Genomic DNA, 26,292 nt, shown 5'->3' on the forward strand with positions numbered 1-26,292 from the left:
AAATGGTTCTTGTGTCCTTGCTTTGACCGTAAAAATAAAAAATCTGGTTCATAAATCTTACTGCTTAGAAGGGCAAATGAAAAGAGAAGGCAAAACTGTGAGGAAGAGAGGGCATCAAGCAGCCATTTACAGTTTAGATAGTTAGCTGACGACCTTTTACCAGGCCAACTTTAGGTCCCGTGATCAGCTGAGGGTTCAATGTCCCGGCTCAAGGACACCCGAGGCTTTGAAGAGGACAGAATATTGTTGATGTTATAAGTTTTGAACGTTTCTCTAACTGTGAATCTCAGTTAAAAGCCTGACTGACTATACAGACCTGAGTGCGCATTTTAAAAAGGGAGCAGTGAGGTGTTTCTTCACACTTCACATTCTGCCTCAATTACAGGCCAGAGCCACATAAAACGCCTCAGCTTAGAGGCTTTGTGATATTATGGGGTCCATTAAGCAGAGTGATAGAAGTCAAATAGTAGTTTTCTTAATACATCATAAGAAGGGCATGTCCTGACTGCACTACTACTGGAAAATGTGATATTAAACGTTACTTCCACAATGAGAGAAAAAAACTGAAAACAACACAGTCACTATTTACGTGGGGCCGTGAAAGTCCAAACAACACAAGAACATTTTCTTCTTCAAAAACAAACAAGAGAGACTCAAACACATTCGCCACGCTCTGAGAACAGTTAGTGCATCAAACAGTGCAGAGTTAATCTGATCCACTTCACCAGTGACTGTTTGCTGTGTCACAATCTGGTTGCCTGTTTCAGGAGAACAGAAAGCACTGAAACTTCTGAGTATGAGACTAAATTTGCATTTGGGCCAAAGATACAGAAGAGAACAAAATTAATGGTGTGTTAGAAAAACTATAACATTTCTAAAAACAGCTGCCGCTGGAGGCTCTGCCAAAAAAATGTCAAATGTGTGCCTTCTTGATTCCGTGGATTCAGTCCCTCTGTGAGACTAGAGATATAACATATGCATCACAGATTCATTAAATAAACTACGGCTTACTACTATTATTTTTCTACCAACATTTTGGCCGTGAGCAGTAAACCAGTTGTGACTGTATTCTGCTCATTTCTTATTGACAAGGCAGGTCTACATTTTGCATGAAAGTCTCACTCAATGCTAAATTCCTAAAGCCTATTTTATTTTTTTGTAGCCTTGGGGTGTAAAGTCTCAGTCTGCCTCCAGGACATGAGTGTGTCTCTGTGGGTCAAAATGAATCTTCACCACAGCCAAAACAGAAATTAGGAGGTGTGAGAAATGTGTACCAATGCGATGAAAACACTTATATATACAGATTATATATACACACACTGCCTGGTCCAAAGAAAAGTCGCCACCTGGATTTAACTAAGCAAATAGGTACGAGCCTCCTATGGGATAATTACTGCTTGGGCGATTATCTTTTAGCTGGCAACAAGTTATTAAACCTCAACTGATGCAATGAGTAGCTTCTCATTTCTTAAACAACCATGTCGAAAGATACATCCCATGGTTGTGGAAAAGATGTTTGAGAAGGGTCAAATCATTGGCATGCATCAAGCAGAGAAAACATCTAAGGAGATTGCAGACACTAAAAATTGGGTTAAGAACTGTCCAACGCATTATTAAAAAGCTAGAAGGATAGTGGTTGAACCATCGCCTTCAAGGACAAAATGTGGTCGGAAAAAATTCCTGATTGATCGCGATTGGCGACCACTTAACAACAGTTGGTGAAATCAAATCGAAGAAAAACAACAGTGAAAGAAAGAGCATTTCCACACGTACAATGCCAGGATGCATCGGGCTCAAATTGTAAAATAGTGGTTCAGGGAACATGTGACATCATCTTCACACATGGATTGACCACCACAGAGTCCAGATCTTAACCCCATTGAGAATCTTTGGGATGTGCTGGAGAAGGCTTTGTGCAGTGGTCAGACTCTCCCATCATCAATGCAAGATCTTGGCGAAAAATTGATGCAACACTGGATGGAAATAAATCTGGTGACATTGCAGAAGTTTATTGAAACAATGGCACAGCGAATGTGCGCTGTAATCAAAGCTAAAGGTGGTCCAATGAAAGCTGTTGAAAGCTGACGTCATAATCTCTCAACCAGATCGTCATTTAACTGCAGTTGGATTTTGTAATACGAGAGTTTTCGCTCTATGTACTTGTGAATAATGTAACTGGATGAGGTCTGTGATTCCAACCGTATGCAGTCACAGAGGGTGTGGGAAGAGAGGTTTAATTAGCAGGGCGTGTTAGCAAGTCTAAATGTGTTGGCTCAGGAGGGAAAGGTGGAAAAGCTGCCAACTCCAGTCTGCAAACGAGATTACAGCTGACGTCACATAAAACAGTGTCTTTTTATCCACCTCATCATACTTCCCCCATCATGTCCTCTCTCTGTCCTCTGTCCTGACCTCTGTTCATCTCCAGATTGTAAATTTTGATCTTTGTCTAATGTTCTTGTTGCCGCACATTTATATCATCTTTAACATCAAATCATGTAGACTAAAACTTCTGTAATAAGGTTATATTTTAATGAGGTTCAGTTTAAAGTTTGCTGTTGAGAAACGCTGTGCATTTACTGGTATAAAGATCTCTGCAGGATTAATGACCTCAAAGAGCAATGTGTGTTTCTTCCTTTGTTCCAGCTTCTGACAGATGGTGAGAAAACGCTGGTTCGCTGTGTTCTGGCTCCTACACTCAGATTACAAGTGCATCTCGCCTCATCATTTCCTCACTGTGGGAAACCAATGAGAAAACAGTCACAGCAAATTGAGCTGATTTTCTGTGCCAAGTGATGTCTGGTCAGCTGTGATGGAACAGAGGGTGGATCAGACGTCATTCAGACAAAATCTGTTAACTCTACCTTCATACCATGGTTATGAGCAAGAGAATACCCGGCCCGGTTAAACTGAGGGTGACCACAGGAGCTCTAAGGGCCACACATCTGCACATCATCCTGAGTCCAAGATCACAGTCTGTGTTCAACTTCCTGCCCAACACTCATAGGCTCATAAAATTTCCTGGGACACTCACATTGCAACACACTGGAGAAACACTCAAGAGTACAGGATGTGGGACATGTGCTCGCTTTTCTTTCTTGTCTGGGAATTGAGCAAAATGCTAGATAGACAAAGACTGTTTCTCAATTCGAGTTATTCGAGTTAATGTGAGAATTCATCTGTGTGACTTCAAGGTCGTCCCACAAACCAAAACAAATGTTTTGAAAGCTTAAAATCAAATGAAAAACAGTTTTGCAAGAGTGAAGCTAAGTTTTGAAGACTTGCATAGTTTCCCTTGTTCCCAATGCATCTCCTTTTGTACAGTGTTTTTCCAACATGTAAATGGTGATCTTAAAATTCCATCCTTCCATGATCTACTACAGGAGGTTGGAGCCGATCCCTGCTATCCTTGGAGTGAGAGGCAGGATACAAGCTGGCCACATTATCACAAGCCTAGCACACCGACCTCCAGTGTAGAATTACCGATCAACCTAACGTCCATGTCTTTGGATTGTTGGAGCAGGCTATAATACCTGGCAGAACCCACGCAGGCAAAGGGAGACGACGCAAACTCTGCACGGAAAGGCTTCAGACAGACGGCATGCTTGCACTTTGAGCCTTCTTGCCGAGGTGACAGCTGCTAAACCACCATGCCAGTCTGAAAACTACTGCACATATGCTTGTGAAACCTTGAAACGTCCATTTCGAAAGGGTCACATTTTATTCTGAAAATTTCAAAACTTTTATTTAGAGATATCTTTAATAATTTCAATTATTACAGTTCAAAATTTGGTTTTATTTATGATAACTTTCATCAGTGTGTCCCTAGTTTTGGTAAAGTGACAGAAGAGCTGAGAAGAAACGAACAACTCAGCAAAAGTAAAATGGGATTTCATGGGGGATTTGTCTGTGGTGCAAACAGACATTTCTGCTGCACCTCTGCATTTGCCTACAACATTAATCACTCTGCCATTAACAGAATATGTGAGCATGAGTCTGAAAAAGCTAATGAACAAGTTGTATATACGTACTGGACATAATGACCGGCATACTCAAAGCAAGTGTAGGCTATTTAAGTAATAATTTCATATGCACATATGCATTTGATAAAATAAAGGGTGGACTAGTGCAGGGTGTTGGCCAGTACAGCGCATATCTTACTTCATGCAAATGACCGTTTCTTTATTGACTCAGAGGGATTTTGCATGACTCAACTGACGGAAAACTCCAACAAGGTATTATTTCATGAAAACACAGAAAGTACAGTTAACTCTTCACAAAGTACAGAAGTGTAACAACAAATAAAAAAATTGATGTCAACCTAATTTATTTCAGTAGCATCAGGCTCTTTAGTGAAACCTCCCTGTTACACTGACGACAGAGCAACGTGACGGCCAAAGAATGACACTCTTCCCAGCCATGTTGTCCGTCTGCTAAAAATACAACGCATGCCAAAGCAGCAGCATGGCGATGCATGTTACATAAGTACATCTATATGTGCCTATTTGGGGCAATCCTGGACTCTCACTGAAAGCAAACTGCCTCTATTGTCTCTAGCAGGACTGCCCTATATTTCAAAAATAGAAGAAATCAACATAAGTGCACCACAGAGGCACAGGTGACAGCATGAAAAATGAATTTCACAGCTCCTACTTTCACTCCAGTGAATCTTCATATGAAGATAATCACAAGGATGCATGGGCTGCATGATATACTGATCCCGGAAAGTCATTCAAGCTCTATTTGAATATTAAACCAAATCTATGCAGGCCAAAGTTCAGCATAAATAGTTTTAGATCTCGATGGAGTGAACGCAGACGCATCAAGGTGCTGAGAAAGCATAAGGGTGTGAAACCATGCACCGTTAAGCTAACTGATTTTTCATGCAATGATCCTCACTGGATTCCCTCCAAGGAGCTGCATCCAAGAGATGCAGGCTAGTGACTCACACTGTGGCTGACGCATAAGAATGAAAACTTGCATCACAGTTTAACTGGTCTAATCCAAAAATCTTAATATGCTGGCAGACTTGACTTGAAGGAAGCTCTTGACTTAAGTTTGAAGTGAACGCCCAAACAAAGAAGAGAGGGCCGACTGATTCATACAAGCAGAGAAGGCTGTGAATGATTAGAGAGTGTGCTCAGGTCTTCGCCTTAATTGTCTTCGCTGCGATTCTGAATAGCTACAGAATTTATGTATGTATTTCTGAATTATTTATGCCGCAAGTTCATTCATTGCAAATGCCTTGAGACACGGCTTTTCCCAAGACCTTGCAGACCATCAGTCATCGTAAAGCAAATTCAGCATGTGGTGAACAACTTTTTGCCGTGACTCAGCTAAACGCACAGATCACCTGGTGTTGGTGGTTCTCTCTGATTCATCACGCTAACCACACAGAGCAGAGAGCAGTGCGGGAGCAAGAGAAAATCTCCACATGTCCAAGAACTTTCAACTTGGCCACATGAAAGGCCTGGTGCCAGAGTCGTAGACAAAGCTTCCCAGTCCAAACTCTCTGACTTATAATCACAGTAAGAGTTCAGGGAGGAGTTCGATAAGATGTCCAGACCCAAAAGGCGTTCAGTCACTTTCACAAGGGTTTTGTTTAAGCCATCGTGACAGGGGAACGATTTCCAGCTGTTTTGACTTCACAGGAACCAGGGCCAATGAAACTCGCCAAAGGGACTCTCATTTCGAGGCTGGCCACAGCTGTATAGACATCCAGCACAGAGACAGCCACAGCAGGGCAGACACGTGGAGGAGGTGAAAAGGAATGCACCCCAGAACATAAACACAAGCCAGTAGGAAGTCGAGCATCTGCTCCTAGTTAGCCCTGAGGGGCTGGCGTTCAGCTCTTCTGGCTTTTAACAGCATCAGGTCGAACAGTATCCACGAGGAAAGATAACCTCTGTGAGAAATAAGCAATTCCATGTGAAAGTGTAATCTCTACCTGACTTGTTATCTAACCTTCTCCACTGAACACTGATATTCAACTCGAGTTGTTCCACATTTGTGCAAACATTGCTGACGCTCCTGAGTGAAATGCTGATTCTGACATAAGCTTTAAATGGCCACCTCCCAACACAATCAAGGTACACCCAGTAGAAGGAAGACAAAGGCATGGAAAAAATAATTTTAAGAAGTGAAAATCTGCACACTTACTACTGGCACTTCTCAAAATATATCTACTACAGTTCAAGTTTAGCAACCATTCCCATTCTGGTATAGCCATAATTTTAAATACATGACAGCTAGAACTGAGCATGCACTTAAACTGCAATAAGACTAAGAAAATGAATGTTTGTGCACAATGTGGAAACATTATGCATAGGAGGTGGTTGGGAGGCATTAATCTATGAGGCTTTGTCACTGTCAGTTTTGTTATTTGTGTGCGTCTGCATCCTTAATCAGCAGCGTCTGAAACAAATTTTCCCACCAGGGACTTAACTTATTTTTAAGAAAACAAGCGCATGCAGGCTACCGACATGCACATTTACTGATTTACATGATTTTACAAATTTACAAAAATTTGACAGACAGATGGAAGAATAGAGCTGGATATCACTACTGATTTCCTGAATCATTTAAATTTCGATTCACAAGGTCCCAGATTTGATTCAATTACAGATATTTCAGTTTGGAAACAAACAGGTTTGAATATTTGGGGTATTTCCACAATATTTTACCACATCTTGCATATGGCTTTGCATTTCACAATATGTTTTAGATCTCCCTCAAACCTGGACTAATCTTGTTCCACAATCTCACAAGATTAGCTATGTGAAACCAGTCTTGCAAAACCGCAGCAAGATTTGTAATTAGAGGATGCAGGAAATGGCACATATATAATCTATCCAACAATCAATGTCATAGCTTTCAAATGAAGAGCTATTAACCGACACTTGCCAAAGGTCATAGACACACAGGTTCATCACGTTAGACGGCAGGCAAGTGGTCAATATGAAACATATCGAACAGATCACAGGTAGGCTTTAGCATTTTCGCATTTTTCACAGCGAGCCACATTAAAGGGCTCCCAGGGACATGGTTCTACAGTATCTTGAGCAAGACAGTGAACCACGAAGTTGGTTGTGTGAACAAATAGGTACGGTAGATGCAGCTGCTTACATCATTTTAGAGAAATTACTGCATTACTGTTAAAAAATACTACCAATTATCAACAAAGTCTCAAAGAATAACTTGAACATTGAAGTTACAGCTGATCACAGCTTTCTTGAATCACAGACACTTCAGAGACTTGAGAAAATCTGCTGCTTTATTCAGTAAAGACAGCAAATATTTACATGCAGCTATGGCATGTATTTCTGCCTCCACAATAACTCTTCTTGACATCAAATTAGATCGTCAACTTAAAGTACTTGTTGACGCAGAAGGATCCTCCTGGCTTTACAGGAGTGATGTAACCAATGTACTAGATATGAATGAAGAAAGGAGGATCAACACACAGCAAATGGAAATAACAGAGACAAGGTTAGCAACTGTACCCTGCAGGGACAAGCCTATGAAGCATGAATATGCCCAATGACACTGGAAAGCAATTGGTGAGCACAGTAAATGCCTGCACGAGGTCTTAGCCTACATTTCAAAAGAATTTTGAAATGCAACTCAGGTTTCATGCAACCTTTGTGTGGGTGCAAGGCTGTGAGGAATTTGTTTCGGATAATTAAGCTGATGGATGACGATACAGCAGCAGGAGACGCAGCAGTGACAGACTTTACCTGCTGGCAGATGATACTATTAACCTCACTCTTTGATTATATCTAAAAAGGATTAAATAAATTAAGCAGAATCATTTACAGCACGGATTTAAGATGTTGTGAGAACCAAGTCGATGAAAATATTCTGACAGAACTTGTTTGTCTATTTTTACTGCAGATGCTAGACGATAACAACATGCACAAGTGCAGCTGCACCAACAGCTCCACTGTGACTTGTGGATGAAAATAAAAAACACTCCAAGAGTTGGAGTTACTTTAAGTTCCACTCGAATGATCAGATACAAGTGATGAAAAGCTAGAATGAAAACACAGTCAAGGAGCATTACAAACAAAAGGAGGAAACATATCAAATACTGTATATCTAACGTGACAGCTGAATCTGTTGTAGGTTGGTTTTGTTTTTCGTAGTTTAGAATGAATGCCTTTACATCTAGACATTGGAGCGCATCCCATATGGTTGAGGCACCAGTCCTGAGAGGGCATTTCACAATTTGATGTTGCAGTTCTCCGACAAGATTAAAACAGGAGAGGTATTCAGTTGGCTGCAATCTCTAACACTGTCTCCAACTGAAATTATGAGCCAGTACTCTTTCAAACATGTTGACACTGAATGAGATTACAGAAAAATGGAGGGGCATTGTTAGTAACTGTTGTACTCTGAAGTTTGCATCAGTGTAAGCTTGTCATCCCATGACCTTGGGGAAACTCAAACTGCCAGATAACCTTCCTACTTACTACCACAAATGACCTACACCAACTTGTAGTAAACCATTTATTGAGGGGTATACAGTTGGTTGCAGTCTACAACCTCACCACTAGATCCCGCTAAATCATACAAACTGGACCTTTAACTATGAATAATATTAGGGCTGGGCTTAAAGTAAAAATTATTTTCTGATTGAAATTGTTGAATCGGATTTGAAAGATCCAATATCGATTGGTAAAATGGTCAGATGAATTTTTTAAATACCCACCATTTCCTGCATCCTCACACTAGAAATCTTGCTGTGGTCTCACAAGACTGGGTTTGCATGACAAATCTTGTGATGAAGATCCAAAATATAACAGAAGAGCATTGTTTTGAAACTCAAAGCTCTCTAAATGAATTGATACCGAATTGGATAAATTTTAATCTGGACAATCCCAGATGTTCCACTATATAAATCCTAACCGTACAAACTGGACATTTAACAATATATAATTTGGTGTTTAATGTTTCCTTTTTTAGCAACAGCGGCTTAAACCTCAGCCATTTGTGAAGCCTCCTGCAAACTTTATATTTCATTTAGGGATTTCCGACTGTGAGACATGCCAACAACTGTGAGCCACAACTTAAGCATGAAACATAACTGGGAGTGAGAAAATAAACCACCTGATTTTAGGATCGTAATCTTTACTTAAAAAGAAATCAAGGGAAAGAAATCAAGGAAAAGAGAGGAGTCACAGTTCCCCGCCCTCAGTCCTGTATGAGAGGTTACCATCATGGAAGTTCTGTGTACAGTATTAGCACCAGGAAGCGCTAATGCAGTAGGCCTGTGGGAATTAAACACCATGTCTCCAGGAAACCTGATATCACCAACCTGCCTTGTCTCCCAGCCTGATCTTTTAATTCCCTGGTTGGCAGAAAACATTCTCAAGCCGGCAGCTTTGCCTCCAGGTCAGAGTAAATGATTTGTATAAACATACAAAGCCGCAGAATGCCTTTTTATTTGTGTTTTTTTTTTTTTTTAACTTTGGCAGTGTTCATTTAGTCATGTCTTCAGTCAGAACGATAAGAGCAAAGGGATGCTACAGTGGGGATTGATCTTTTACCTATGTGAGCCCAGCAGACCACACAGCAGCAGCACAATAATGTGAGGAACAATTACAACCTACACCAGTGGAGCTTTGATTGTGTCAAGCTTATTTGCAAGAATGTTTTAATTACATCTAAAAAGTTTTAGTTAAATCTATTGAAGTCACACTCCTTGAAAATCAGACTATAATGCAATTTAGCCAAGAACAAAATGTTTGTTTACTTCGATGCTTATAGAAGCATTGAAAAATTCTTTCCTGTACAGTTATCACGAATGGACAAATTAGTTATAAAGACCAAAACAGTTTTGTGCGCCAGGCTGAAAACATGTTTATTTCTGTAAAGCTGCACATTTTAATATGGAGATCATGTATGGGGACTGGTTCACTTTTGGAGCCAGCCTCAAGTGGCCATTCAAGGAAACGCAGTTTTGGACAGTTCAGCTCTTGGTTCATTTTTCAGCACCCGAGTGTGCAGCTTGGTTCTCACAAATGACTTTGCTAAAAGCGGTGAATCATCCCTGCTGAACACCGGATGCCACCCACCAACTGAGGATATATCCTGTCTTTCTCCCTGTAGAAAATACTCTGAGCTTACAGCTAATTAGTGTTTGTGGATGGTATTCCCTATGAACATGTAATCCTACTCTTACTTGTTATGCATACACATCCATATAAGCCATTCTTTCCTAGTACAGAATCTCCTTTTGGCTGTGTTGTATTAAAAATGAGAGTAGGCCGTGCTATGACACTTAGACTAGGGCTGGGTATCCCTATTAGCTACTGATTAACTGAGTCAATTTGATTCTGATTCACAGGGTCTTAATTTGATCTATCAATTCTATATCAGTCCATATAGAATCTGAGATATTTCAGTTTGGACTCATTTTACTTAAAAAACGACTGTTCTCATTGGTTCCAGTTTGTTTATAGGATTTAATACCATTAAATTCCCATTCATATGGTCCCGATTCATTCTGAGAATTTTCCGTTGCTTAACTATTTCACTTAATTATAGGAGGTATACAAAAAAAAACAACTAATGTCGTCATTGGTTTGTGAGATTTGTGGTATTTCCACAATATTTTACCTCTAGTTTCTCACCTTGTACATGGCTTTGCTTTTGTCCAGCTCTCCGCTGTCATCACACGTTTTAAATCAAATCAGCTTTCAGTCACAAACTTAGCCAGAAATTCTGAATTTTGTATATATCTTACTGATTACTTATTACTCACTTACATTTTTAGGTGTGTTTAGAGTTTTCATAGAATAACTTAAAGGAAATTAAACATATTGTAGATTCATTTTAGAGGATTTCAGAATGTGAGAATGTGAGGAATGTTTATGGAAATTTATCCAACAAAATGTATCCATTCATCACTGATACTCGTAGAGCAAATACACAACCTAAAATACGTTCAAACTACTACGCTGCATCAGTCAACAATGCTGCAGAAATCACTGGAAAGACAGAGAGGACAATTTCAACAGTCAGAGAAGCAGGAAATAGGCCATACTGCAAAAAAAGCATGACTGTCATTTATTTTCAGCAGTTCCGTCTCTTGCTCTGTCGCTCTTCTAGTCTGCCACCATCTCTAACACTACCTCCAACTGAAACTATGAGCCAAAACTCAATCAAACATGTTGACACTGAATGACATTATAGAAAAATGTAGGGACATCATGAGTAACTGCTGTACTTTGATGTTTACATCAGTGTAAACTTGTTGCCCCGTGACCTCTAGGAAACTCAAATTGGCAGATAATCTTCCTACTTACTCCCACAGGTTATCTACACCTGTGGGAAACCATTTATAGAGCTGTCACATCTCTGCTACGGTTTTATCTCAAAATAACTCCTAGAAATTGATGAATATAACAGTTTTCCTCCTTTTAAGTCTTTGAATACCTTTTGTCTTTTGAATGCCCATACTGCATCTCCTGGGACACCCACAGTTTGATAGAAATCTCAGAAATTCAACAAAATACAATATCAGTATTGCATTCACAGGCAGAGACACAGTCATGATACATTCATATGAAGCCCAAGACGCTAGTCGCTAGTAGCTAGCGCTGGTTGCCGAAGTATCCATCTTTTCCACCCCAAATGTTTCAGAGTGAAACAAGAAGAACATAAAAATATCGCTAGAGTATGGACGGAGCTAGCTCTTCTTGCTGTCGCTTCTCCACTCCAACTGAGCTCACCCAAAGCCACTAGTCGTCACCTCAAAACTAAAATCAGTTGAATTTAATACTTGCCTACTTCACATCGCCAAACTTCGTCAACCATTGCTACAGCTCGATAAATTTCTCTAATATATTTTCAAGCCAAAATGTTTCAGAGTGAAACAAGAGGAACAAAAAAACATCAACCGCCCGAGCACTGGTATGCTTCAACATTTTTCTTTTCTTGTTTCTTATTTGTTAAAAGCCCTTGTACTGTTTTTTTATTTAATTCAAAAGATACATTATGGATCACAAAAAATAGCTCTTCTTGGAGTCACTCCAAGTTTCATTTTGAAAAGAAAATATATATATATGATCAGTGTGGTGAAGTAGGCGGTAGAAACCAAAGTTGTGGATGGTGTTTCCCTGCGGTAAGCGTCTGGGAAATCTGTGTTTGCATTATATGTCAGTCAAATGTGCCACTGGCCTGCACTGGTCATCGCTTCAAAGGTAGGATTACTTCAACTTTGTATTAGTCCACTTTTTTCAGTGCAACAACTCCATGAATATTATTAACATCCCATGGTCTCTGGTTGCCACATTGCCACAAGTCTCCTCCTGTGTAACTTACAGCTCTGAAGCCAGGCTGTTTTCCCACTTTGTATGTGTGCAATGAATTACACAAACTAGGAATAAGCGTGCACCCTTCGCCCTTTAGGTATTGAAACCACCAGGACATTTGGTGTCAGTTATAGGCAGACAGCAGGCAGACAACCTTGGTGTCAGGATCAGAGGAACCGGGGTTACATGAAGGCTTCAGCTAGTCAGACACCGTCTAGCTGCGCATCCTTTTGATCTTTAACTCACTGTCGTAAATCCTGGTACAGGACTTCACAGCCAGGTCGAGAGCAACTTGTGCAGTCAGTCATTTAGCTTCTTTGTTTTCGTACCGGACGACAATTTAAAATCTGTGTTATTTTCATTCCAAACATGAAGAGCCAAGGCAATGAGACGCCATTTCCATCACGTGCACAACAACAGGGTCTTCTTGTGAGAAATTTCATGATAGGAGTGAAAGTGAAGCCCAAAAAAAGAAGCAGAGCAGACTGAGAATTTATGGGTTTTCAGTGCAGGTTATCTTTCTGGTAGGTGGAGCTGAGGTTTCCAAATGACTGGCTTGAGGGTATTTCTGTCGCATGTATGATTTGACCAGACTTGTCTGTCCCGCGCGACACCACTAAACGACGCAAAGGCAAATTTCTTTGCGAAGTAATCCATAATGTAAATTCCAGATAGATGCAGCCGCCAACACCACCAAAGAACAAACGCCGCTGTCTGATGTTTTTCATTAGGCATGGGCTCTTCTCCTGGTGTCTCTTTGCAGCTCAGTTTTTTCTCACCTTGCATTGACACAATTTCCCAGACAGTCTGCACAAAATTACACCGTGCTGCAAATCCTTCACATAAAATGCATCTTTTTATGCATAAATAAAAAAAAAAAAGCATGAAAACTGAACAACCTGATATTGTGTTTAGGCAACAGGGTGTGCATGGAGAGTGTGGTGTTTTGGGTTATTTTTAGCTCTGAACCGCATGCTAGTGGTTATAACAGTTATACGAGCTGATGTTTAACATGGTCTAGCTTAAATGGATTATTAAAATAATCACGAATTATAGAAAACAACCTGTGGCTAGGCTTCAGGAATGAACCGTGAGGGGAGCATAGGAGGCTTGAACGCTGCAAGGGCTGAATGACATTTAGATTAAACACAAAAAAAAAAAATCACATTTTGAGGTTGACACGGCAAGCGAGAGGGATTTCTAGCTTGTTCCAGGACTAGTTAGCAGCCGGCAGCTGTTCGGTAAATCCCTCAGCAGCCACTCAGTCACTGTAACGGCTCATCATTCCGTACTTACCCCGTTTGTGAACGTCAAAATCGGTCCCCACGCACAACTTCGACCGGTGTCTGTCGTCTACCGGTGCTGCTGCATTACCGGTGAGGCGTGATAACCGGCTGCTGTTGTTGTTATTTAGTCAGTTTTCCCCGCCTCTCCTTCTCAGAGAATAACCGTTAGCGAGGCAGCTTCTTCTGTCAGTCACCGTGCCGAGCCGGCTGTCCGCTCCGCCGCCATCTTGGTTGTGATGGGAATCCGCGGACACACACACACACACACTCATACACACACACAGATTCGTGTTTCCATCACTTCAGAGGACATTTCATTCACTTTCATTCATTTTCTGGACACTTAAAAACCATACCCATATATTTATTATATATTCAGTCAGTCCAACTACTGTTACTAAAACTACATTGTAAATGAATTATTATTTTACAACAAAAAAATCTGTTTTAATAAAGTTAAGCATTATATTCAAAGTGTGAAAGTAAAGAAATCTACATAAAGTGACCACGGCTTTGGAAATAATGAATGCAGAAAACACAAACATTTGAAGAAAGAAATTCAGTCCCTTAAGCAAAGTCAAAGTGCTAAAATCCACACTGTAAAAAAACAGTATTTCATTTAAAATTTTACATGAATTTTTTTTTTTCGTAAAATTTTAAGAAAAAATATGAAAAAAGTTAAGTAGTAAAAAGGAAAAAATAAAAAGTATGGTATATTTTCACCAATCTGGCAGACCACAAAAAAATGCGGGAAAAACAAAACAAAACAAAAAAAAAAGAATGAAAATCAATACATGCGCTGGAAATGGTGTGTTCACACAATGGGAATGAAACTGAGTCCCATAGCAAAGTAAAAGAGTTAAAACTACACTAAAAAGTATTATTTTACAAACGAAAATTTCCTATAGAAAACTGTTAATAAAGTTACATAATAATTTATTCAAAGTGTAAATGCAAGAAATCAGTGTATGGTGGCCCAGTATCTCTACATTTTCTACATTTCTGCATTAAAATGATTCAAAACTTAAGCGTAAACAAAGACAACTCGATCAGATCAATTAAACATATGCTGTTGTGTTTGTGTTTATTTTGTGTTTATTTATTCGTGAAGAGGAAAAGTAAATGAACCCTTGTTTTCAGTGTTGTTTTCAGTATCTGGTGTGATCCCCTTGTGTAGCAACTAAACGTTTCCTGTGTCACCTGATAGGTCGTCTATCGGCTTGGACGAATTTTAGCCCATCCTTCAGTCCAGAACTGCTTCAGTTCTGAAATTTTGGTGTGCTTTCTCACATTAACTGCTTGTTTCAGGTCCTTCCACAATATTTGTAATGGATTAAGGTTATGACTTTGTCTTGGTCATCACTAAACATTAATTTTGTTCTTCTTTAATCATTCTTTTGAAGAACAAGTGTTCTTAGGCTCTTTGTCTTGCATGACCAAGGTTCTCTCAAGATTCAGCTCATGGACAGGCGTCCTGACATTTTCCTTTGGAATTCACTGGTCATTCAGAATTTATTGGTCCGTCAATGATAGCAAGCCGACATGGCCCAGATGCAGCAACACAGGCCCAAACAAGGACATTACCAGTCCGATGTTTCACGGAGAGGATGATGCTCTGACGCTAGAGTGCAGTGTTGTTTAGTTTCCAAATATGAGCCACATTTATACCAAATAATTCTACTTTGGTCTCATTCGTCCACAAAACATTTTCCCAATAGTTTTCTGGCTTGTCTACATGATGTTTAGAAAACTGCAGATGGGCAAAAATGTTCTTTTTGGAGAGCTGTGGCTTTGTCTTTGCCATTCTGCAGTGCACACTATGGTTGTTCAGTGTTCTGCTGATAGTGACTTCATGAACATGAACATTATCCAGTGTGAGAGAGGCCTTTAGTTGCTTAGAAGTGAAGGGTAAGAGTCGTCTCAAATCTCTTTCATTTGTTCACAATCTGTCTGATTGTGGATTTGTTGATTCCAAACTCTTTAACTTTAAAGATGGTTTTGTAACCTTTGCCAGCATAAAGATCAACAACAACAGTTTTTTTCCAACTCTCACATTCCTACCTGATTGCTTCATGGAGTCTTTGTCATGGCAACTATCAATCATGATGTTGTCACATCCTGTTTTCATAGCTTCAAATAAATAATTAAAACTAAATTTAGTTTGGAGAAGGGGAGAAAATGACAGGAAAATAGATCCTCCGAATTTGTACTAAAGCACAATACCCAAGTATCCTTTTTCTGTTTTTTGTTTTTATTTTGTTTTTATTTATCCCCATAAGGAAGTCCTGTCAGTGTGACTGTCTGAGCTGATGTATGTCCCCACAAAGTGAGGAATACATGCATACACACTACCCAGTTTGTATCCCAGCCAGCATCGCTCAGTGGGAAGGAGCTCATTTAATCTACCTGATGCTGACAATGTTTGTAATGAAATTACCTCAATATTATCTTCTCATTCACTGAGAGGTTGTCTAATGACCTAATTCTGTCCTTATTTAATGACACAAACCCAAATGATTGCATAATACATTTGATTAAAAATGGAGATTAATTACACTGTTGATTACTAGGCTGTCTTCTATTTTTCAATCAGCAAATACATTTTGCATAAACTGGTATTAATTCCATAGTTTTCCATTGAAGATGAAATGTTTTCATTTTGAATCCCTTATGGACAAACATTTAAGGACAATAAATGTTGATACTGGATGTTTTTTGTTAGTTGCTTATCAAAGTCATCTTTCAATTTCAGGTCATACTACTATGACGGTATATATCTATTTTAAAATATGGATGGCAAAAGAAATACAGATATTTTATCACCTACTATTCTTCTTTCTTTCTTATATGCCTCAAGGCCTCAGGCCTCAGAAAGATGAGGAGAGTTACACCAGGGAAAATTTTCCTTTGATTTATTTTCACAGATACGACCATTTCATTTTCTGAATCCAGCACTGCTGCTGAGGCTTGTTGCAAATGTTTCCCACGTTTTTCCCAAACTCCACTCAGAGCCAGTAAGTTTCAACCTACCTTCTTTCTGAGAGGCAACAGCACTGCACCAGTGTGATAAAAGCCGTTTCCCCCACAACAACAATAAAAATCTATCTTTTTGTAGAAGTAAAACAAATTTACACAAAACCTATGTCATATCGTGGAAGTGCGTATAGGTAGCATGCCACTTCTGGCACATTTCACATATCATGGCAATACATTTTAAGGTTTTTGCTTGTCATTTATGCCCCTGAATAACAAGCAGAAATGCTTGAAATTAAGTTTACACTGCAAATAAGCCTTATTTAGACTGAAACTATGCAACATGGTTTGTCGTGACAGTTGTATGCTTGCTTCTGTTCCAAAAACATTGGAAAAGAAACAATGATATGACATCAAATCTTGTCATATTATGACAGCTTCTGCCATCTTACATTCACAGTCCAATCATCGTGTCAGTTTCTTTTCACACATCAGAGTCACACAGTGTAGGTGGACTAATAAAGATGCTGTAATGTGTTGTTTACCCTGTGGTCAACTGGTCAGAGTGTTTTCCCACCTGCCTTGCCCCTAGTGCATCCTGGGATCGTATGTCTGCTTCACGCAAATGAATAAGTGCTAATGGAAAACTAATGAACGAATGATGCAAGCTGACACATTCTCCTAACAACCTCTGCGTCCCGATCGGTACTGAATCGTTTCATTGATTGTTAGTGACATCTCACGTATAAGCTACCCGCCAGCAGCTCATTTTTTCATGTCGAATAAATCCAGTCTCAACTTTACTTTATGTTGAAGAGCAGGATATATGATGAAACTGGTTGAAACAGCTCAGCTGAGAGTAGGTGTGAGGTTGGTTTGGTGTTGATGGGGGCGGAGAGCTGACAAGGTATTACCACACAGTCATGTGGAGTCATAACTCCCTAAAAATATATATTTTAACTTTTATTGTCAGAGGTTAGATGCACCAGTTCTCATGAACAGCTTCTATAAATATCCAAAATGGGCAGATGGTCAATGTTCTGTAGAAGCTGCATATGCATACAGTATGTAACATGTAAATGTATGTGAGGGGTTTTAGTTGCCTGCATGACATCTGATGCCTCCCTCTAGACTCTCCCTACACAAACTACATGTTTTAAGTTGTTTTGCACAAATGGAACAAACTTACTGACCTCAAATCAGCCACATCTTAATAATTTTCATGTTTCAAAACTTGTCTTCCACAATAAAATGTGATAAAATGCACAGTGTATGACAACACCTGACACTGATTTTAAAAAAAAATGAACAAAAACTGTGCATCTTTAAAATATCTCTATACCTTATTTCCTCCAATTTTGGAAATCTGAGAGCACATAGCTTTATGAAACCCTAAAATGTAAGATTTAATCCTGAACATAAGCGTAAACTGATGAGCAACAGTCAGTGTTTTACATGGCTGGATTAAATTCAAATGTCCTATGTCCTTTTAAGCTTAACCTAAATATGAAAAATGCTTTTCTTTCATCCTGTAATTATTTAATGTCACACACTATATTTAATGTGGATTTATACTCTTATACATTTTTAAGCACCGTTTCAACTTTGAGTGTCCCTGCAGTTGAATTTTAAAGCATGCACAAACAAATCTTGTTTTCCGATAAGTACTAAATGACACAAATGGACAGACATTCACTTATTGTCAACCAGGTTTACAGAATCATGTTTCGCTGCTGCCATCTGCTGTCGACTGCAGCCAAACGCAAACTGCACACAAGGGTTTTTGTTTCTGTCTCGAGTATGTTCAGCATTAATTGTCTATTTATTAAATTGCTGCAAACACACCAGAAGTTCATCTTTAGTGAGTTGTCAGGGATCAAAAGTTGCCGTTGCAGCATCAGTAAAACAGCTTTCCAGATTTCTGAGAGAGTTCTTGCTTCCCAGATCGAAGCAACAGCGATCAGTCAAGATAAATAAACACATTAAGGAGAGTAATCATCATGTCTGCTCGTCTGTGTGCTTTAAAACATCTTCAGATAACAGATGGGACATGACCGCCTGCTGCCACGACAGAGCGGTTAATGGTTTTAGTGGTGATTAACAGCTGATCATAAACATGCTGACGGCTGCACTGTGTTTTACTTGGCACGGCACAGCTTGTGGTGCCAGCCTCGGGTCCAGAATTCATCAGGCTAGCCCATCTTCAATTATCATGTTTACTGAGGTAGTCTCTATGAGTCCATGTAAGGGATGTGTACAAAAGGAAGTAAATTCATGTTGCTGGAACTAAAGCGATCTTTACTTTAGTCAAAACCTTTCCTTTGGCAGAGCTGAGAGATGCAAAATGAAAGTGGCCAGATTTTGTAAAAATTCTTCTTTATTTATTTATTTTTTTATATTTCTTTTCCAGAGAGGAATTGTAACCTTTCACCACCCCATTCATAGGTTTGAGTGTGTTGGTGCAGTTCTCGTTTTCCAGTTATTTAAAGGTGGCTTTAAGGCTATTTTGGATATCATTTATCTATTAGTCTTTCCGTTTTCTTTCTTAATTGCATGATTAATTGTTGATGACCAGGCCACCATCAGGAAGAGGTACCTGACTTTTTTAGGCATCAAAAAAAGGAGAAAAAAAATCTGAAAGCAAATAATAAACTGCTGCTAATGTTAGCTTCAAATAAGTTTCTCTAGATTTGTTAAAATTACTCCTTTATATGTAGTAAATTTGTTCAGTTGTTAACATCGACATGATTGGTGAAGCTTTACAGTTGCTAAGCTGTATCATGACTGTTTGAACATAATAGCGCCATTGCTGAACAGCTAAATTTAAACCCACATTGTACGACTGGTCAAACCCCTGTGTGCATCCGGACCATGTTACATGGCTCTGCATGTTTGTGTCACCGAGGCTCACACTTCCGTTGTAAGACAAGCTGTGCGCACAGACACTGAGTTACTGGAATTTCTTCTCTCTGCTATTGATTTTCAGCGGGCTTTGCAAATGCTTGCATGACTAGCAAGAGACAAGCTTTTTCGAACGATCCCCTCCCCTGCTCTCCCTCTTTCCTCCGTGCATTAGAGGTCCGGAGACAGGCAGGATGTGAGCCGGACGATAAGCTGTAGACAGACAGAGAGGCTGTCGGAGATCCTCTGCTGGTCAGTTTGTCACCGTCTAATAACACGCACAGAGAGAAAAGTGACCAAATAAATACTTGGCCAAAATAAATACTCCCAAAGTCACTGTCTAAAATTCTGGCAAAATCAGTTTGCCGTGTATCATGAAGGAGCTTAAAAGGATCCCATGCTTCAAGAATTAAATCCAGAGTTAATCAATAATACTCAGCCTGTGGTTTGCACCACAACACAGCAAACCACAGAGCCGATCTGCTGGTTTGTACCTCCTAATGGTACTTATAGCTAAAGTATAATTACGAAAGACCCGGTCAGACCACTGCCCCTACATATAAGACACTGTTATCTTGATTACTTTTTCTGGTGAAGCTGATCTGCTTCTTATAAATCTACTGCTAGGTGGCTGTTAGGAAGCATTTGTTCATGATTTGGAGAAGTCAGCTCTTTATAGATTCTGAAGGGTAAGCTGTTTCTGTTGAAATCTCTTAAGTTTCAAAGTAATTTGAAAAAGAAGATGGTACTGAGCAGGTGACCCAACTGGCTGCTACTGAACATTTGAGAACTTTAAACATAAGCTATAAAGAAAAATGCAATTGAGCGAGTTTCAGGTCGACACCAGCAACAGATGCTGCAATTTATACACCTGCACTCTCCACCTGCCATCTGTGTGTAGCAAAGAATGGATGACGTTGTGGGAAATCCTGTGAAGACGCAGTGTGACATTTACAGGATGCTGGAATGAAATAAAAAGTTTCGTATGATAAGACTAACATAGAAATAGAGCTGAAATGAAAGTGTGTTTTAGTAGCATGTTATGAGAATGTGTGAAACTCTAAACAGGAACAGGTTAGATTTCATTATAGTACAGAAACAACACTGGTTAAAGTTACTAATGATCTATCTCCTCATGGTTTTATTTCTAAATGGTCACACTCAACTGTAGAATTTAAGCAATAAAAGGAAAGTTGGATATCAGTCTACAGCTGGCTAAAACATCTGGATCTAGAGTAGATTTTTAAAGTAAACGCTCAATTACAGCAATCTTAAAAGACTGAGGCACGTATCCTGTTAATAAAGACACATTTATCTGGTTCAATATGGAGGTGTTAATTAATGGAAAAACCTCCTTGAGCAATTTAGTTGGGGTGGGATCCAGAAGACGAAGGTTGTGATGCTGTAATTACTGAAGTGAGCTCAGAAAGATCTGTTGGAGAGAAGGATTCTAAACATTGATTAGGTCCTACACAAGTTTTTAATGCCCGCGTACGTACATCGGAAGGATGCCTTGATTGTCTATCTCTAATGCCTGTGATTTTATTAGTAAAGAAGCTCATGAAGTCATTACTGCTGAGGACTAGAGGAATAGGCGGCTCAATAGATCTACAACCCTTTGTCAGCCTGGCTACAGTGCTGAAAAGAAATCTGGCTTATTTTTACAGAAGCTCGCTTTTTGTTCTGTCGACCTGACTGTGTGCTTGTTTCTGAGAAAAACAAAACGCAAAATGGTGTAAAAAAAAAAAATACTGCGTTAAATAGAAATGGTCACAGTCACATTAATCTAAAATTAAAGATACTATGTGTGTTAAGAAATATTTCTCTGGCATTGCTTCCATGTCAGCAAGTTGACCTCGACCTCTGACCGCCCTGAAAGGAACTTCCTTCCTGGAATCAATACAGTGTCAAACTGTTACACCTCTGAAAACCACCGCAATACTCTGCGCAGATCGCAATTAAGAATTCAAAGAAGATGTTAGTCACAGGAACATGACAGGAAGTATCTGAGATCAGATTACCTCACATGCACCTTACATGACGCAGCTTTTCTGTTCGGGTTCATTTTTCACGTGACTAACGGCGACTTCATCTCTTATAGATTTCTTGCAACAAAGGTTGTTCAAATTAAAGGAAGCTAAAAAAAAAATTAAAAAAATAAAAAAATCCCCAAATAAGAGACAGAAATTTGAATCTGACATGAATAAAGACACATTCAATATATTCTGTCTCTGGCCTGGAGCTGCATGTTTCTGATATGTGGTCTTGGCCCCAGCACTTTTCCCACTGTTCATTGCTTACAGTTATCCGTTCTTACTTATGCAAAGCAGCCTATGGTATGATGATATGTAAAACTAAAAGCTAAAACAGTAACTGTCATGACTCTGAGTTTTGGACTTTTTCTGATTTATATTGAAATGATAGTTGTTAATTGTCCTTCCAGTCTCTCCCATGCAATTGCTCTCCCCTGTCTTGCTGACTTTTGTTTGTAGGCTCATTAGTTTGACCTCTCTCTCATTACCCTATCAGCCCGTGTGTATATGTTACAGTAGCCGACAGAGCTCAGTGCGATGCAACTTAAGAAAAGACATACAAAGAGAAACATGCACCGCAAATACTCACAACACAACCATAAACACGCTCCATGTTCTCACAAATACACCAAATGTGCTGCAAGAAGAGTTCTGTTAATTAATTAATACATTAATCCAAAAATGTATGTTTTAAGTATTTACATGCACTAGAAATGGAAGGCATCAACTGTGCTAATGTCAGAAACACATTTTTATCTTTGGACCTTTAAAGCAATAAAAATTATAAAATATTATTCAGATTGTAAGAATTTGGGGGTGAGAAGAGTCCTTCACAAAGTTTCCTTTAAAATAAATGCTAGTTAAACACTAAAAAGTCCATCATCAGTAAATAAAATAACATACAACGTGTGACTTCTTAATGCGTGGATTGGTATTTAATCATTTTGCAATGCGAAGGAGGTGTAACCAGATTCCTGTTTCCTTTGTGTGCTGGTGATTTAGTGGCAGTAATAAGAAGTAATCGTGTTATCTTGTTGGGAGTCGCATCCTCTTCATCCTCTTAATATTGATTCAGATGCACAGCTGTGTCGTCCCGTCAGGGCGTCTTTACATGATGAGCTGATGGAGCGTTAGACACTGTCGACTCACATCCCGTTTTCAAATTGCATTTCTGCTGCTTACAGTCTCAGTTTGTCAGGGCGTAGAGTGAAGAAAGTCAAGGAAATGTTTTCATTAATTTTGGACACAAAATTTTACTTTTTACTGTGTGTGTTTGATTGCGTACGTTACTAGTAAATTGCTAGACACTTTGTCATAAATTAAATGGCCAAACTGTGTGTATAAGTTCTGCTGAAACAACTAGTAGATATTTTTATCCATGTGAAAGTGCTTATTATGTTTACTTCTCTATGTAATTTAAAAAAGAATGATCACTTTTATCCAGGATCATGTTTCAACTACACTGATTTTCCTGATTCTACTGGCGTAATTCTGCTTAAGAACCATTTTCAGTGCATGCACTCGTAATATATTTTTACTGTGTAGTATTAGTATTTTACTGAAGGATCTGAATGATATGGGTGCAACTGAAGTAGTGTTTAAGTGTGCTGTTTAAACATTTGGCCAAAGTCAACCCTCAAAATATTTCGTCATAAAGCGATTAAATACCTGTTTAAATAAACCTGACCATCGTTTTCTCAGTCAAATAACTCAGTCAAATAACCCTCCTCTTGCTTCTGGTCAAGTCAAAATTTTACTCAGATGCCATGAGCCTTATCAGCCACAGCTCGACGGCATTTATTACCAAATGTTAGCATGCTCATCTGCAGCTAAAATGTTCATGTTCACCATTTTAACAGTCCATGCAGTCTATACATTTTCCCCAAATCTGATCTCCATTCAAATATTTTTTTTAGCTGAAACCTGTAAAATGTTTATCAAATACTCATTTACCTAATAAGGAAAAAGACCAAGCACCAAAGAGTTAGCTTTTTGGCACCACAACCTAATTTTTTCTTAACTGCCATTGCAGGACAATGCATACGGATATAGGGTACAGACTTATATACTATGCTACACGATGTGTTTATGTGTGCGCACTGAGCCACAGAGCGTCCAGTGACCAGCCTAGCTTAGGTTACGCTTGTTCTAATATGACGGAGCGGAGAAGCCTCTCTGGATGCACCTTGCTTGCGGGAAGCCGAGCGGCTGTAGGCATAAATAAAGCCCCCCCGAGGAAAGTCGATACAGCGGCTCACATGTCCACAGCTGATGAATATCCAAGCCTGTCTGCTTCTTAATGGCTACAAAGCACTGTGCATTTGATACACACTAACATATTAATATATATAGAAGGAGTAAGCATAAAAAAGGAACTAAAGCAGCAGGAAGAAGTGATAAAGTCACTTCAAAAAGCTTGGAAATTGCACGTTTAGGTGCTCGTGGAGAGGAAGCGTGAAGTTTGTCTTTCAGATTGGATGAAAAAAAAAGGAATTATCATGTATATATGTTAATTGTTGAGCTGTAGAAATACTGGCAGGAGGAGTTGACTGGTTTCAGGTGGTCACATTAAGCTAAGCTACACAACTGCTAGCTGCAACTTCAACTGACGGGAATGAGGATATCAATTTTTGTATTTGCTTGTTTGCAAGAAAGCACCTGCGCTAATTACCCCTAACAAATGAACATACAAAGAATAAAAGCAAAACTGTTTAAATGTTACCAGTTAGGCTACTTGTAATGCAGTATTAGGTAGCTAGGTAGCTTTATAAGAAGCTAGGGAAAAAATCTGAAGTTGCAAATCAGCTGTAGGTTATTTGAGCGCTTGATGAAATCCGTCAGCATTTAAATTTGTCACGTAACGGACAAAACGGTGGCTGTAATACGTAGTTTAACTGCTACAGACCCATTTACATCATACATCATGACTGCGTTGCGGTGGTTAGCTGGAGGCAAAACAACAAAGAACTGGAGGCAAAAAACTAATCATACGGTCGTGACGTATGACGTCAAAGGGTCTACAGCGCTGGAATGTTAACTTGTATCTAAACTAATGGTGATTAACCATTAAATAAAACAAAGTGAATAAAAAAGGAAGATGTTTTTTCTTCAAAGCTTGATATCACAGGTGACCCAAGATAGACAAAAGACAAAAGCAGCAACGACATGCATCCAAAAAAAAAGGCCTAAAGAAGACTGAAAAAAACATACATTGTTCTGACTTTAAGGCAAATTCATGAATTTCCAAAGAAAAAAAAAAGGGGGAATATGTCTTAAAGTGGGATGTAATGAGTCCATAAAGTGAGAGGTGCAGGGCAGTCTTCTGATACAGATCAATGGAATCAGCTGAGACCAGTGGAGCCAGAGACTCCCTGCTGATTCAATTTACCATCTCTGTAATTCACATGATCATTCTGATTGTACACACACTCACACACACACACACAGGAACAGAAAATATGGGAGACCGTTTTAAGGAAAAATGATTGCTTAAAGAACAAGACTGTAATTCATTTTCAGTTTGTCACGGTATATCTAAAACAAAGGCACCTAGGGTTCATGTGGGTTTCTGGTGAGCACCAACAACCAGTGTCCCAAAACGATCTTTTTGAGAATATCTCAGCATGATATAACAACCAAAATTGGTAGTTTACATAACACAGCATTTATTTTTTTTATAAGACGTAAATGGGTCTGGAAACTTTGTGAATGACTGTAAATGGTGCATTATTTTTATTTTTTTTTATCTGCCAATGATGAGCTCCACCTAAAAGATCTGAGCAGGTCCACGGGGCCCCCCACCTTCCATCACCAGTCACACCCATAGACTGTGTATAAAAGAAGTCACACCCAGACACAGAGTAAGCAGTGTTCCCTGGTGTGCTCAAATGAACCAAAGAAGAAATTTTACTGCTTTAGTTTACACTTAAAATGTCTTAAAGGCAAAGGATAACTGATTTTACAGACTAAATGCCCATGGTACTTAAAGGCACTACCTGTGTGTTTGTTGTGTTACCACCTTTGTGACTGGCCACTGGACTTCAACCTGCATTAGCTGACACTGATTCATATTTGTTTAATTGGAAGCCGTTAAAAACATCCTGACATTATCACCTTTTAAAGTTGGTAAGTTGTGTGCACAGCCATGTTTTTGTTCAGTAGCTACACATATGCACACAGTGACATCAGCATTTATTTTTGGATACTGGTCTGACAAAATGGGTGGCACAGTGGCGAGGTGGTTAGCACTGATGCCTCACAGCGAGAAGGTTCTGGGTTTGAATCCATGGGCCGACTGGTTCCTTTCTGTGTGGAGTTTGCATGTTCTCCCTGTGTCTGCGTGGGTTCTCTCTGGGTACTCCGGCTTCCTCCCACCGTCCAAAGACATGCTTGTTAAGTTAATTGGTGATTCTAAATTGGCCTTAGGTGTGAGTGTGAGTGTGAATGCTTGTCTGTCTCTCTGTGTTAGCCCTGCGATAGACTGGTGACCTGTCTGGGGTGTACCCCGCCTCTCGTCTAATGACAGCTGGGATAGGCTCCAGCAGACCCCGCGACCCTTAACAGGAACAAGCGGTTACAGAAGATGAATGAATGAGGTCTGACAAAATATGAGTATGTTAACATTAGTATGGGATCTCTGCACCCAGTTGGATAGTCCACCAACTAATCAGTGCCATTTTGTTGTAAACAAATTCAACTCTTTGTATGACTATGTCGCTGTTACTCTTCGGTCCATCGCCACATAAAGTCTGCCCAAATGATTAGTCCAGCAGATCTCTGCAGGAG

Source organism: Chelon labrosus (genome assembly GCF_963514085.1).
Source record: "Chelon labrosus genome assembly, chromosome: 3".
NCBI lineage: Eukaryota > Metazoa > Chordata > Actinopteri > Mugiliformes > Mugilidae > Chelon > Chelon labrosus.